Source organism: Carlito syrichta, unplaced genomic scaffold, assembly GCF_000164805.1.
Source record: "Carlito syrichta isolate Samal-C Ts95f unplaced genomic scaffold, Tarsius_syrichta-2.0.1 Scaffold314393, whole genome shotgun sequence".
Taxonomy (NCBI): Eukaryota; Metazoa; Chordata; class Mammalia; order Primates; family Tarsiidae; genus Carlito; species Carlito syrichta.
In genome coordinates, this window is record NW_007258489.1 from 1,330,209 (window position 1) to 1,344,040 (window position 13,832).

Below are 13,832 nucleotides of genomic sequence, written 5' to 3' on the forward strand. Positions count from 1 at the left end.
AACTTATAATGGTTTAACAGTGTTCCATGAGTTGAGTATCAAGTAACTGTCTGTAAATGATGTAATCACAGTTACATAAAATAGATTCTAATTATGCTAATCAATTATGTACATGCTGGCTGATCTATTTTAAGAACTATTATAAATGCACATACACTGGCAATTCAAACAAAAAAGTTTGGTAATATTAAAGGTCTAGAAAAATCTCAAAAGAGGTACATATTAGAAGATCATGTCAAAATTCTGGCCGTTTCTCAGTCTGTACTCTGTCAATATTGTTTTGAACTGGTCCTATAATGGTATGAAGTAGGAAAATATTTTTGCCCAATTATTTTTTTCTAAAATATTTTCCATATACTTAGATGTTAGTCTGTGGCTTCATATTTTAAAACCATATATCATCAATCAACACAACTTACTCAATTTTTCTGAGATGAAAATGGAAATGTCCTGCTGATTGACAGATATAGATTTGCCAAATCTTCCGGTTTTCATTTATGGAAAGAGTCAATAATTCACAATGTGAGTTTGACCAATTTTTATATAACCTGGACAATGAATAGCTAAGCTCATTGCTTTGAACACGAATCAAGTAAAGTCCAATGAATTTTCATCATAAAAGTGGCACAAGAAATTCACACAATTTAACAAAGTCAGTCATCATTAATTGAACACTTTTACTGGAAAGTACCTCTGCTAAAATGGAACAATATATTTTCTCACAATTTTATTTTCATGACCTTAAAATAATTCAATTCTATAAAAAACAAGATCACCTGGTAGATAATATTTAGGTTTTCAAACACACAGTCTCAGATAATCATTAAGTAGCAACATGCGGTAATGATAAATCTTTCTTTGACTCAGGTTCTAATCAGAAAACTTGATATAGTACCTAATATGGCTGTCATGAATATTATTTACATATGTGTAATGCATATAAAGTACCTAGCAAAGTGACAGGTACATACTAGACCCTCAGTTATTATTGCTTTTTATATGATTTTGATGCTATCTTTAAGTACTTACTAATGAGCAAGACAAATAAGGTATGAATGACATTGAAGATAAATGTACAATGTCTTTTTTTTTTTAGCAAACATTGTCAATCTTTTATAAACATGATTCAAGTGAGAAAATCCACAACTGTATTTTCACCTATTTAATCATTTATGTCCTCATGTGGAGTCATTATTTACTCTGTGGTGGTAGTACCAGTCAAATGACTGAATTCATTCCCAGATTCCAAGAGGGGAAGAATGTGTTGTCATTATCAGCTATAACACACAGTTGCTTATGCAAGCTCATACTCTTATCTTTATCATTCCACACAATGGAGCATGAGTCTTTTCTCAGTTTAAACCTACCTACCCCTGAGGATCTTACTTATTATTCCTAGGCAGATATTCTATACAACTATATGTACCATGCTTGGAAGAGAGAGATTAATTCCAGCTGGTTGCATTAGGAAATACTGTGTAAAGGAGTAGCATGTGTCACATATTGAACAATACTAAAATTTCAAAGAAGATAATAGGTGGGAAGAGAAAAATTCGCATAAAGGGAGTTTTGTCAAGAGAAGAAGGAGTATGTATACAGAATGAGAAAGAATTTCAGTGTAACTTAACACTGGAAATGATAAAGTAGAGTAGCAAAGGCTAGAAAAATGAATTTGAGGACATTTGAGAATTTCTGTATTTGATTGATAGTAGGTTATGTTGGAAGGCTTTCCATCAGCAATGGTTGAATTATCAGATCCCCTCAAGGAGTAGGAGACCCTTGGTCACCTGTTCTCCACCAGAATTTACTCTCCAAAAATAATATAAGATGGTATCTATACCACAGAGTGGATGCACTCAACATACTACTCCCTAAATGGGAGATGAAAGTTCCGTTTGTTGGTTAAGATTAAAGCATTATTAGAAAAGAATTTTGGTTTAATCAAAGACCTTCCAAAACTAATAGCCAATATTTGGGAGATTTGTATGCAATTTGTTAATTGCCTTGTGTAATAATTTTTTACACATATTATCTCATTTAGACTTTTTACCATGAAGTAAGTCCTATTTTTATCTGTCTTCAGATAAATAAGCTGAGGTTTAGAAAGCTAATGAAACTTCCCCAAAGTTATCTGTTATTAGTTACAAACCATAGCTCAAACTCTAACTTGTCAAAGGCCATAACCATTTACCCACTAGGTTTGCTGTCTAAGAGAGCTTTTGTAGTAGAGTTTTTTTTTAATAAGTGGGTGAAATAGTTTGGTTTTATAATTAATATCACTGAACTCCAGTAATTGAAACCAAGAGTCTGATAATTTTCTTCAACTGGCATCTGTTATCTAATACCTGACACAAGAGTACAGTGATATTAATTCTTAAGCTTTATATGCATTATTCAATGTGTTATAAAATAAGCAATATACATTATTTTAAAATAAATTATTAGGAAATAAGTTAAACTTACAGAAAATTTTTAAAAAACACTGCAAAGGCATCTTTTATCAAATTCAACAGATGCCCCAATGTAAATATTTAACTTCATTTGTTCTTTCTATCCCTCACCCTAGCATCTCTATTATTATTATCATTAGTCTTTTTCTGAGGCAAATGAAAGCCAGTCATAGATATGATACATTCTCAATCCACTGCCCAAATTCCCCTATGTGTACTTTCTAGAAACAAAGACACTCTTCTTGACCCTCTATAACCTTCAAGCCAAAAAATCAACACTCGTACAAAATTACCATCCAATCCATAGACCCGATTTAAATTTCAACAACTGTCACAGAAATGTCTTTCTTTCCTTCTCTGTTCTGGGATTTTATCCAAGAAAATGCATATCATGTTGATTTTGTTTTCTCCAATCTGGCAAAGTTTCACAGTCTTTCCCTATTTTTCTTATCCTTGACAGTTGTAAAGAGTATGGTCCATACATTTTGTAGGATAGCCTTTAGTCTTTATGTTTCTGACTATTTTAAAAGTGCAGCAGTTCTTATCTAGGATAAATTTGCTCCTGAGGGATCATTTGGCTTGTCTGCAGACATTTTTGTGCTATCATAACTGTGGATACAGGGGAGGTGCTACTGACATTTAGTGGATCCAGACCAGGGATACTGTTAAACATCTACAATGTACAGTATAGCCCCCAAGAACAAAGAATAATCTGTTCCAAATGGCCAACAGCATTGAGGTTGAGAAACCCTGTCTAGAATAATATTCATACACAAACTCTTAAGGAGAGTATAAGAAAGAAAAAATTAGAACACAACTTCATTATAACCATAGATGTAAAATTCAAAGCACAAAGTTAACAAATCAAATTCAAGAATAATTAAACTAATTAAGACTTTATGACCAAATTGAGTTTCTCCCAGAAGATCAAGGTTAATTTAATTTAAGAAATATATAATTTCACAACTTATAAAAAAGTGCAAAAAATTGAATTGGATTAACAACAGATTGTACATACTTAATAATGAACTTGAAATCCATTTGGTAGAAATTATCCAGAATGCAGACCACACAGAGAAAGAAAACAACTGGAAAAGTACTGAGATATGTTAAAAATATTGAGATAGAACATAAGATGATAAACTCTCATTTGTCTAATCAAAGTTTCAGAAAGAGAGGAAAGTTTATGTTTTAATTTCTAATGGCTGATGTTTTTCTGAAATGATGAAAGACATATTTAAGAAGCCAAACAAATCCCAAAAAGGTTAAGTAAAAAGAGATTTACAATTAAGCGTTGAAGAACATCAAACAAAAGATCTCTATTAGGATTCCAAGAGAAAAAAAAGAGATAACTTTTCAAGGAGCAACAATTAGACTGACTGCTAACATTTTAGCAACAGCAATGGAAGCCAGATACTTTCAGTGGACTAAGAGAAAATGATTGTCAACCAAGAATTCAATAGGTGGACAAAAATCTTCGAAGTACAAGGGGAAAATAGGAAGAGTTTCATAGTAAAAACTGAAAAAGTCTATTACTTACTGAATAGGAAACTGAAATGATAAATAAACATATGAAAAGATAGTCAGCCTAGTTAGTAATCAGGAAAATATAAACAAAGAAGAAGACAAAACACCTTTATGTATGGATGAGTTTGAGATTAACAAAAAATATGACTAAATATTAATGAAAGACGTTTATGCACATCTGGTGAAAGATTAACAAATGCAAACATTTTGAAAAATAATTTAACATTATTTTATATATGAATATGCACATAGTGTATGACACTACAATGATCTCTTTTTTTTTTTTTTTTGAGTTGGAGTCTCACTCTGTCGCCCAGACTCGAGTGCAGTGGCCGCTCCCGGCCACCGCGGCCTCGACCTGCTGGGCTCCGGCGATCCTTCTGCCTTAGCCTTCCAAGTTGCTGGAGCTACAGGCGCGCGCTACCACGCCCGGCTGATTTTTTGATTTATTATAGAGATGAGATCTCGCCTGCCCAGACAGGTCTCGAACCCACGGGCTCAGGCAATCCACTCACCTCAGCCTCCCAACGGCGCGGGATTACAGGCTGAGCCACCGAGCCCGGCTAGTGATCTCTTATGTAGCTAATAAAATCAAGAAAATTTTGCATATGAGCCCAAGTGGATAGGTATACATTTCCCTAGGCATGCTGGTAGTAAGAGTAAAAAACTAGAAATATTTCTATTGAACGTGTATTACAAATGATGATAAAAATGAATAAATTATAGCTATATATAACATGAATGAGTACAGAAAAATCTTATTTGAAGAAAAGAAAGCATGTTGCAGAAAAAAATATACATATGATTCCATTTAAATAAAATTCAAAATCATCCAAAATTAGCCAAGATATTACTATGGAATACAAACATGAGGAAAATCTATAAAGCAAAGCACACATTTAATAATGACACATTCAGAATAGTGGAATGGGAGCAAGAGATGGGATCAGAAAGCACACAACTGTCAACTTCAGAATGGATGGTAATATTCCTTGTTCTTCGATGTGTTGTGCGTGGGGGTTTACATTATATTGTGATACTTCATATCATGCATATACGGTGTAAACACTATTTAAATCCATTCAATTTCTGATTTATGTATAAAAATAAGAAATATTTATTAAGCAATCTTTGGACAAAGCATTGTATATGTAGCTAGCATCCCATTTTATTTTCATAACTTTGTCATTGTTCTCTCTTTTCAAAACTCTTGGCCTAAATTACTTTTTCTAATACAGATAAATATGAAAACTATTTTCTTGAATTGCATTATAAATTTTGTTCACAATGCAATTCAGATATCACAGACTAAATTAATTGGGGGGAATTGACATTCTTACAATATTGTCTTCTTATATGTCTATTACAAAATGTCTTATTTCTTCTTTTCACTTAAGGAATTGCTTTGATACACGTTTCTTTGATAAACTTTTCAGTCCACAGCTCAAATTCTAAAACGGATGGATAAAAAAACCATGGAGGCCTGTTATAGTTTTGTTGCTTGCACCAAGTAAGATGCTGCACTTGAATAATTCTGAATGAAATACTCTTTCTCATGGAACTCTTACTTATGAGAGTCAAATTATTTCATCCTGTTGGGGGAATGAAAAATATCTGAAATTGTCTTTTTACTAGGTGTCACAAAGATTTCTCACCATGGGAGAAATGCCCCAGAGTAAGATTCAAACAAAGAGCCTTGGTTTCTAGAGCCAGCTCCTCCCGGTTCACCAAAAATTCTGAAAAATTTTTTTTCAGAAATTTTGCAACTAAATCACTAAACACAGCTATTATTAAAAATTAAATTATATGTTATAATGAAATAAATTATAAGCAGAGGCAATAATTATTCAAAGATATCACTTTTAATTATCTTTCTACATTTCAGCATTATCTATGCTCTCTGAAATTATTTACAGCTATTGTATCTGTTTTGTTCAAATGTTATATAACTACTTGCTACTGTGCATTTCTTTCCCACTCTGTATTCAGTGACTTCATTGTGTTTGTAATAAACTCATGTTCTTTTAAATCTCTCTCTACCATTAATCATTTTTTAGTCTATTGGATCTGTCAGATTCTGAGAGATGTGTCTTGAATTTCCCACTATGACTATTATTGCATTTTTCTTTTATTATAACTCTTTGCTGATGTGTAGTTTTGTAAATTATGATTCATGATGGATAAATCTTTTGGTATATTGTAATTATTATTGTGAATATAACTCTTTGTCTTACTTTATATTTTCACCTTAATTTTTTTCTTTAATATTAATATTTCTATTTCAGTTATTTCTTAAATATTGTAAGATATATATTGTCTTTTATCAATCACAGCTAGTCTTTCTTTTTCCTCTTATGAGCGTTTCCATTTTTTCATTGGAAAATTTTACTTTTGAATATATTTTTATTTCTGATATATTTGATCTAATTTCCACCTCTATTATTTTGCTGCAATAGGTTTTCAGATGATTATTTTGAAGTTCTTTTCAAGTTCCTTCTCCAGAACATGTTGTCAAGCTAGGATAAGTTTCCTTGTTATACATTAATTAATATTGTGAGTCGTCAAGAAGAAAAACAGATATTTTTTTCATCTTAAAAACATATCTTGAAATAGAATGATGTTTTTACTTTACAGCAGAGCCCAAGTATCAGTAATCTTCCAGAAATTCTTCAGTCCCAGCAAAGATAGCTACCATGAGAGAAGCTACTACTGCTTAGGTCAATTCTGGAACTCTGGTAGCCATCTGAAAGCTGCAAGCTTAAAAACAAAAAGACTTCTTTCTTCACCAATGCAAATGTCTCAGAGACGTGTTATTGAACACAGTTTTCACGGCAGCACTATCCCTATCATTTGTACTGCAACAGTGCATGTGTTTTGAGGATATTGTCACTCCTTTGTGCGTTCCCGTGATTTAATATGTAATCTATATTCTGAGTTGCAAAGACACTTTTTTTCTACAAACATGAGGTTAATCTCACTGCTCTCTGCAGATGTATTGTAACTGACAGCATGAATTATATATTTAATCCTGTGACCCGATAGTATTAATTAGCATTACATTTTAATTCTCACATCAAGAAAATACCTGTACTGTGAAAAGCTTTTATGCCTAGGGTGCAGAAGAAGTCTATCTTTCAAAAACTAAAATTAAAGCAAGTTTAACACAGCAAGATTTTTTCCTTATCATGCTATAATGTACTTTTATGCATCATTTATTACTGTTGTATTTTTATAGACCGTTTGTGTTAGGTATTTGTAGTGTGCAACAATAAACTATTAGAAATTCTGGAATGTGTTCTCATTATGTTATTAGATAATCATGTAACTTCAGGAAATTACTTAACTTGAAAGTTCTACACCCACAACTTTAAAGTGCATTGATTCTTCAAGGGATACTAAGGGTTTCAGGACTCAATGTATTTTCTGTCTCAAAAATGTTCATGCATATATCTCTCTGCACCTGGAAAAGCCTCCACCCTTTTACCAATCCGGATGACTACCATTGACCTTTTGAGCATCTACTCAAGTGTTTACCTCCTCTACAAATCGTTTCCTTGTTCATCCACAAAGTGTTTAATTGTGGTAAACTGGAAACTTTTTCCAAGTAGGTGGTATGGTGTGAATTCTCACTTGTACAGCTCTGAGGTCTACACTACTGCTTAAAACATAGTGGGCACTCAAAAATATGTATTTAGTGATAAGTTGCTGAATACATGAATATACTCATTTATATGAACGTCCTGCATTACAAGCATGTAATTAACAAATAATTTGGGCTTAATTTATTTTTTTCTTTTTTACATTTTTACTTTTTTTTTTTTTGAATCAGAGTCTCACTCTGTCACCCAGGCTGGAGGGCAGTGGCACGTTCACGGCCATGGCAGCCTCCACCTGCTGGGTTCAGGCAATTCTTCTGCGTCAGTCTTCCAAGTAGCTGGAACTACAAGCGAACGTCACTATTATGCCCAGTTAATTTTTTTTTTTTTTTTTTGAGTTGGAGTCTCACTCTGTCACCCAGACTGGAGTGCAGTGGCCACTCCCGGCCACCGCAGCCTTGATCTGCTGGGCTCTGGCGATCCTTCTGCCTCGGCCTTCCAAGTAGCTGGAACTACAGGTGTGTGCTACCATGCCCGGCTCATTTTGATTTATTGTAGAGATGAGGTCTCACCAAGTTGCCCAGGTGGGTCTCAAACCCGTGGGCTCAGGCAATCCACTCACCTCAGCCTCCCAAAGCGCGGGATTAGAGGCTGAGTCACGAGCCCGGCAATTTTATTTTTTTTTTAATGTAGAGACAAGGGCGGTCTCGCTATATTGTTCAGTATGGTCTCAAACCCTTGGGCTCAGGCAATTCTCTTACTTATGTAATCCCAAAGTACTAGGATTACAGGCTGAGTTTATTTTTTCTATATGCAGAAAAGATCACCATGGGCAGCCAGGCTTCATTTTCCACTTATGTAGGTTTGAGAGAACACACAATTGTGATGTCCACATACTAGCTTTAGTTATTGCCCAAGCCTTAAACTGGTGATAAAGAGAAGGGAAGTGTTCTACTTTAAATTAACATCGTGTAGGATTCAGTAATGAAAAGAACATTAGATTTGGATCTGCACATTCTGAGCTTCTCTTATTGTTATATATAAAATATAATGGATAGCCAATTTTTTGCCAATCTCTGATAAAATGTAGAGAAAACTAAGTTCTTTAGAGCTAAGAGATTGAGATGAAGGTTATTATGTTGCAATTAGAAAAATGACCTAAAACCTTCACTATAAAAGGAAATCACATTTTAGTGGACAAATGACAGCAAGTAGGTTATTATTTTGCATCCAGGAACTTGCCAGAGACACCGCACAATCAGAGACACCGCACTAGCTCAGCGCAGTGTGGTTTCCAATCCAGACACAGGGGACCATTCTCAGTGTCCTAGAAATTCTTCAGAGACAACAATATCCAATGTATTATTTGACAACAATATAATATACTGGATCACCTAGATGCTATGTTTATGTGTAGAACAAGGGACAAATTTCCAAAGAAAAATAATCTATTTTGCTCAAATCAAATCTGCCTTGGTTTCGTTATTTTTAATACTGATGGGATCTTTCTAATGGGTTACACCACAACTAAATCATGTAAAAGTAATTAAAATAATTTTCAGTTGAGGTATGAAGAACAATTTTAATTAGTAGGGTTGGATTCAACTTACTTGATATTTGTAAGATATGTTGGAAGATAAAAGTGATACGTTGAGAGTGATTTTTCTGATTATTTTAAAACTTTTTTGCATAGTAAAGAGGCTTATAAAATATGTTTAATAACTATAAGTGTATATCAATGAAAGCATATGAGAAACATGTAGCATGCAAAGAAAATACAATAATGAATGTTGACAGATACAACATAGATCTTCCTATGTGTTGTAATAGCTTTATACATTCTGATAGTTATTCAGATGCATATTAACATTATCATTAGGAATCACAATCTGACAGTCATCAGGAGATGATAAAATTATACAGACTAGCAATATATAATATAAAAAGCTATTGTCATGCTGCTAACAATAGCAAAATCAAAGTAAAGTCACTTCTGTAATTTGTGATTAATATGTTGTTCAACTTTTTGGCCCTTAGAATTCCAACTAATATTAATAATTTAACATTGAAATAATCAACAAAGTTTACCAATTATAATCTGCAAACTCAAATCTTAGATTGATGGGCATGTTAAGAGAAAAGATAATATTTTTCACTTAGAAATATTAAAATTGGTGTTACACAGGCGTCTTTATTTCCAAATTGTTATAGCTATCTAGAAAGATATTTGGGTAACTAGAAAACAAACAAATTTTAAAAATAAACCAAAGATTTCCTGTAATCCTCTGTATATTGGTATTATGGATTATTTATATGCCTTTCACTTATTTTTGAGAAGTTGTCTCTTTTCATAATGGCCATGTGCTTTCTTTTCTTATGAGCAAACCATTTTTAAATTGCTTTTAGAAATCTTAAAAACCTATGTGTTTTTTTCGAAATTGTCTTTTTAAAGTTATATTGTGTCAGGGAAAGTAAGGAGAATATTTCTTCCTAGGTCACCTTGAGTTTACTCCAGTTTTTGAGGAAAAAAAAACATCAGAAGATTCCATGACTGTGACCAACTCTTCTTTCTGCAATCATTCCACAGTACATTGTAATCACAACGATTTTGAATATATACTAACTAGATAAAGTTGTCCATATGACTCCATGGCTGCTCAGAGTCCCACAATAAAATAACAAATAAAACCATAGACCTAGCTGTTTCTGCTGTTTTTCCTAGCTAGTAGGCATTCACCTAACCAAGCCAGTTGCTGTTGCTTTCATTTGATCATGTGGAGAAGCAACAAAAATTAGGAATCAATCTTTTTTCCAAGGACTGAACCAAATCCCAGCAGGAGCACTATTTTCATGTTCCAAGATACGAGAAGATCTTAGTCATTGTTGATTAGTAGCGCCAGGCTTTCAGAAGACAACTACAAATCATAACTACAAAACAAAGTCAAATAGAGTATCCAAAGAGTAAAATAAGGGAGCCACTATAATAAGATAAGAGCAAGAAGTTTTGAGGGAGAGACCAGAAGAGATGTCAAATCAAAGGGCAAAGGGAGAAATCCAATATATCAGCTATAAAATATGAGAGGCACTAAGAGCTCTTTCTTGCTAAATGCTGACCTTGTAACCTGGAGGAAGCACTCTATATCTTCAGGTATAGACACAGGACGAAAACAGATGATTCGGCACAAATCCATCTCCAACCTTACAGTTGTCTAAAACGTTTTCAATAATGTTTTTATGTTGGCATAAGAAGCACAGTCTTTGCAAGATTGCTGCTTAACAATGGGGATACATTCTGAGAAATGCATTATTAGGTGATTTTGTCATTGTGTGAATATCATGTAGTATACTTAAACAAACCTAGATGATAGAGCCTCCTACATACCTAGGCTATATGGGATAGCATATATATATATACATACACACACACACACATATATATACATACATATATATACACACATACACATATATGTATGTGTATATATGTATATATGTGTGTGTATGTGTGTATATATATATATATATGCTAAAAGCCTGTACAATGCTAACAAATCTGTACAGTGTGTTACTGCATTAAATACTGAAGACAATTGTAGCACCATGGTGAGTATTTGTATATTTGAACACACAAAAGATAATGTGTTGTGTTACAATATAACAACAACTATGACGTCACAAGAGGACAGTAATTTCTCAGCTCCATCAAAATCTTATGGGACCACCACCATTTATGCAGCCCACAGTTGACTGAAGCATTATTATACAGCATGTGTTTTTAATGATGAAGACTTTCTGATGAGTACATGAAAATGCTTGAAGTGATCTATTCATTTCTGCAATCTCATTGCATATATAAGATGCATTTGGGGACAGATATGAGCTTAAGAAAGGGAATGCTGTTTATTCAGACAATGTGTACCTGTAAAACAATGTTACAATTGCTTTAACAGATCCTATGCGTGGCTCTTTCAACTACCCAAGAACTCGCTACAAGCTCAATAATGTCTTGAGTAAAAAAAGGCTCTAAGAATGAAAAACCACATCCTAGGGAAACTCTACCTTAAGAAAAAAAATTAGTAAAAGAAGAGTGTGGAATATATTTGCAACTGCCTTACCTACCAATATTGGCACAAACAGTGTCAAGTCCACATGGCTCTGGCTTCTAAAAAAGAGATCTTAGGAAAGCACCCACACCCACCAGAGGTGGAATCTGAGGACATTGTGCTAGAAATGTATGCTGCGATAACTGGAGAACAGCAGACACCTGGTTTGTATTACATTATCTCCACAGTAGACTTTGAACAATTTCTCTTCCACCATGATCACTGCATCAGTGTCTGTGCCTCCTAGTTACAAAGATTATTGTGGCAAGTGTATTTGCAGTAGCATGATGCAGGTGTTCTGTCTTGGATGTGATTTCATTTATTTGAGGGACCAAAAACATATGATTAAACTCCTGCTTCAAACCAACACAGATCATATCCTCACAGGGCCTATTTTGGTGAATCTGTCCTATGCTTCAGTATAAATAAATAAAAATGTAATCTATTTTCATGCTATTTATTACTTACTAATATGATCACAAGTGAAATAAAATGCATCAACATTTCTCACATTGGGATTTTTTAAAGTTGCCATTTACTCAATTATGAGATTGAGACCCAGGCAGAATCAATCTCTGATATTCTTTTCTCAGAAGGGCTTTGTTTTCCTCCCCTTGTCTTTGGTAATAAACTGATTCTATTTCATAATGGAATCGAAAGGAAGCAACTATATAAGCTGGGAGCGAATAATTGTATTATTCTTTAAATGAGCCCATTGAAATGGCAAGGAAGGGACATTATAAATCTTTTTTACTGAGATATATATTGAGCTTTTATAGGTCTAAGTTTTTGAAATGCTATACCATATTAACATTTTCAGGATCCTACTGAGGGCTACCACAGTAATAGTAATCACAATAATTATAGATGTAGATAGCAACTATCTTCTAATCAGTCAGCTGTCTCTAAGCAACCAGGTTTAACAAGGCTAACAATTGCCACCTCATATATTCATGTAAAAGTAAAACTCTCAGAATTTAGTCATTACAGAACTAATGCCATAAGCCCTCTGACCTCTAATGGATTTGTCATTTATCTACAATGTCTGAGATCTAAACTAGCTCTTCAAATGATAGTGGTAATCGTTTGTTTTCTTTGTGCCAAATGTCTGATGGCTAATTCAAATATAATTTTTACTAACATCAGATGTGGAGTTTATTAAATGATTCTTACCAATATTAAGATTTTTATTGGGAGCTGGAATTTATACAGCCAAATGTCACAGCATGGAGAGAGTATGACAGTCATGCCTTATGATTTTAAGACATAGGGACCTATTCTTTTGGTCATATCTGTGTAATTCTTCAGCAGTTTTGACTGCATGAACAGGAAAGTTAACCAAAAATTTGAAATGAATGCCTTTTAAGAAAAAGTTTGTGAAAAAATTGTTAACATATCGCTGACCATGTACCTTCCATTCTTTAAAATCAGGGATCAGAGTAATTAACCCCAGAAGCTATAAGTATATTCAATATAAGCTGACTTTGCATTTGTATAATACTTTATTTCTTTTTCTAGCTTTTCCACGTGTAGATTCTCATTTGGTTCTTAATCAACCCCCAAAATTAAGCAGGGCAAAAATCTTTAATCTGAATCTTCAGGTAAGAAAAATGAGACATTGAAAGGTGATATAGTTTACCCAAGGTCAGCATGACAGAGCTAGGGCAAGCTCCCATGTGGCCTGAATCCAGGCCCATTCCTTTTCTGGAAATATCATATTGATTTACTTGCTATCCAGCCAAGGGTCACCATGATAGTGGAGAGAGGGCAGGCAGTAGAGTCTATGCTCTCTGAATTTACCAGGTAGTATTGCTTTTTTTCTTCAGTGCTCGTACATAATCTTACTTCGTCCAAGCAGCCAAATATCTGATTGGAATACTCATATATTTGACAATACTATGCCTGTAAGAGCCCTTCCTTTTGGATAAGGAAGTCTACCTGGTATTGTATTAGGTAATGTCTATGAAATATATCTTTTTTTAGTTAATTTGGAGAAGTCTGCAGGGACCTTGCTTCTTATTACAAGGCTCACTCACTGGGAAACTATGTCTCTCTGATTGTGCTGTACTGTTCATGGTCTATTTAAGTAATAGTGACATTTGGTCGAAAGATAATCACTCCTGCGGACTACCCTACTCTCTACCAATACAACTGCA